Raw genomic sequence first — 3,587 nt, forward strand, 5'->3', positions numbered from 1 at the left:
CTGTCGTACCGTAGAAAGTATTCTGCAGTTTTGCAATTGATTTGGTAATCCCCTCTGTCTAGATTTCCAGAGTAGTCACTTTCGTTCCTTTTTAGACTCCTTAAAAGAAAAGGTCCATCTGAGCACTTGTCACTTCAGGCTCATTAAAAATCGAAGGCTACTAGAGTCATCTTTAGCTTTTTCTCGACTCTTAAAAATTGAAAAAGAAAGTTGTGTCAAAGCGTCATAAAATTCATTTAATTCGGAATAAAATTTTCCCCTTTTTATTTTGAGTTGATCAAGTATTCCTCAATTGTGGAAGAAAGTCAATCAAAACCTCGTCGTTCGCAGAGACTAACGAGTCAACCATCTTTGACTTCGAAAACAAACCCATTCCAGGCCAAGCGATCTCGTTTAACTGGGTCAAAGTCTCCTGGTTTGTTTGATTCTTGTGTTTCAACATCCTTAGAAACTCCAGTTACTCCAACTATTTCTGGTATCCTTGCCTCTACAGAAGAATTTCCACAGTTACAAGAGGACACTAGAACTGATCCTACTGTAACGGTAAACACATCTATTCCTGAACCAGCTCCATCTAGGACTGATTCAGAAGGTGTTAACCCTCCAACATCTGTCGCTGCAAAGTGTGCACCTTCTTCAGCACCAGAAATATTTTACGGACCTGACGGTCTGCCTCTTCCACCTGGACTGATTGCAATAGAAAAGATTGTGGAGGATATTCCATCCAGTACCCTACTGCATTTTGGAACTAGGATCTACCTATATGCTTCTAATTCAGAAGATAGTTAACCTTCATCTCAAGTTCCTGTAGAATCGCTAGGAAGTCTTTTGGATAGACTCAATATGTCAGAACAACCATCGACATCTAGGACTGTGTCATCCGATACAACAGTAGTAGAACCTCCTGCCACTACTCCGACAATGTTCGCTGGTATACCATCTGTCCCAACTAGCTCTCAACCACTAGATGGAGTCCACCTAGGGACTGTTTCAACAGTATGGTCTGTTCCCGTTTGTTCATCTGGAATAATATCTGGAATTTCTTATGTTGAGTCTCATCAAATTGATCCTCCACAACAGTATCAATTTGGGCAGTGCAGTCTACAAGGACCAATTTTTCCTTTGAACACTGGATTGCCGCAATATGGCGGGCAGTATACCTTTTCTTTGTTCCTTCCAGGAGAACAACCATATGAGAGTTCACAACAGAATTCGGGTCAAGATGGAATTGCATCTAGTGGTTGGGTGCCAACACTACCTCAACAGCCAAGAGTTGTATATTCAATGCAACCAAATCTACCTATGTCGAATATTCACATTACACAGGCTATTATAACAGTGTTACAAGTACAAGCGCTTCCTATTGTATGTCAACCTCAAGTCTCTCAGGTCGTAATACAATAGCCTCTTGTCTCAACGACTCAACCACAATAGCCGATTAGTGGCTCCTTAACTGAAGCGACTCAGGCTCAAATGAGTACTATCACCCCTCATCTTGGTCAAACATCCAGTATTGGACAATAGCAAATGGCTTCACAACCATGGCTGGTGCAATATCAACAACCGCAATTCCAACAAGCTTACCGAGGACCTGAGAAACAAAGCTTTGCAGGTAATGGGCAGCCGTATATTCAAAATGGTCACCATCAATCATGTCATAATGGTTATGCCCATCAACCTTATCAAAGTTATCAACATCAAATACATTATGATGGTATGCAAAGACCCATTGCTCAGGTGATCCCATCTTACCCTGGGTATGCTTCGCCAAACTTGAATCAACAGTTGCCTTTCGTCGCAACGTTGGAATTACCAGATCTGAATCGGCTAACAAATGATCCAATTGCTTACGCCCCTTGGTGGCCGGCAATTCCTCATAAACTTCCGTCATATATTCATAAATTCAAGGGAAATTTGGGTGAAGATCCATCGAATCACGTGATGACCTTTCATCTGTGGTGTTCGTCCAACACTCTCAATGATGATGTGATTAGACTTCGCCTCTTTTAGCAAACGTTAACTGGTCCCACAACAAAATGGTACATCAAATTGCCTAGAGCTTCATTCGATAACTTCAAGACCCTTGCCACAACCTTTTTAACCCATTTTCAGTTACCCATAAGGTACGGAACAGGAACGAAGCTTCTTACCAATTTTAAGCAGACGACAACCACTCACATATCTGATCATATTCATGAGTGGTGACGTCGTCGTCGAATGGTAAAAACATATGTCCCTGATCAACTACGAGCTGAATGGTTTATTAAGTCATTATTACCTTCTATTATAGAAGATGTGGCTAAAGGGGGGTTTGTCACTGAAGAGCAAGTCATTGCTCATGAACAATATCTAGACTTGATCTATACTCAGTCTGGCACGCTCTACGACAAAATTCCTGATGCTCCTAGACCAGAGTTTTCCGTTCCTCCTCCTCCTAAATCAAGCAAAGACTCTCATGTCGGTGATGGTGTGATAGGTACAACCAGCACAAAAACCACAAAGGCTACATCTAAGAAAGGCCGTACGATTTTTGGTCAAAATGAAAATGAAGAACTTCTTGCCTCGTAGGTTAATTTCGTGTCCACCGACAAAGGCAAAGAACCAAAGCAACCAGGGGGCAAGAAAAAAGGGAAAAGCAAAAAGAAGAAACAGGATGATTCGTCTCCTGAAAAATCTTCTGCAAACCCTTCTGGGTAAAAGAAAACTAATCAGCCATGTCTCATATGCAATGAGGACCATTGGACGAGAGATTGTCTATATAAAGCTGAAGTTAAGAAAATATTTAAGAGTTCAAGAACTTCAACGGCATTGACTGACCCGTTTCCAAACCCAGAAACCAATCTGGTTGCTAGCGACAATGCTTCCCCATCCCAAGTGCTTATGTTGTCCATTTCGAAACAACAAAACGATGCTTTGATATCGAAAAGGAACAAAGATTACGAGAATCCACAGCTGTCGAACAACAAGGTTGCATATCAACCTAGTAGTTCGACAACAACTTCAACCGAAGTTGTGCCACCCATCATTCCTGAGCTAACAATAAAGCTGCCAAAGGGAGTAGTACACAAATCGACATTTAATCCTCATGCCCGAGCAGCACAGAATTATAATATAGTAGAGGATCTGGCCCAATCGCCGTCCGCTATGTCGACACTTGAAGTACTGCAAAATTGCCCCTCCCAAAAGCAGGCTCTATTATCAGCAATAGGTGGGATTGACCCAACGGATTCCAATCTTGTGGCCTTTAATCATAAAGGATTTGAACCTCAGTTACCAACTCAACTCGCTTTCCTCATCCAAGTGAAAGCCCTCAACAAAACTGTTCATCGAACAATTATTGATGAGGGGGCATCTACCTGCATTATGTCAATGAGTTGCTGGAAAACTTTAGGATCACCACCCTTGTCAAGATCATCAATGACATTAAAAGCATTCGATGGATGAACATACACCCCGTACGGGATTTTAAGTAACTTACAAGTTGAACTGGGGGGCAAGATAGTAGAAATTGACATCGAAGTTATCGATGGAAACCTCGATTACAATATCTTACTAGGAAGGCCCTAGATTTATGCTATGGCTGCTGT

This window comes from Pinus tabuliformis, chromosome 8 (genome assembly GCF_031772625.1).
Source record: "Pinus tabuliformis cultivar Carrire ecotype Pingquan chromosome 8, CPIR1, whole genome shotgun sequence".
In the NCBI taxonomy this organism is placed as follows: domain Eukaryota; kingdom Viridiplantae; phylum Streptophyta; class Pinopsida; order Pinales; family Pinaceae; genus Pinus; species Pinus tabuliformis.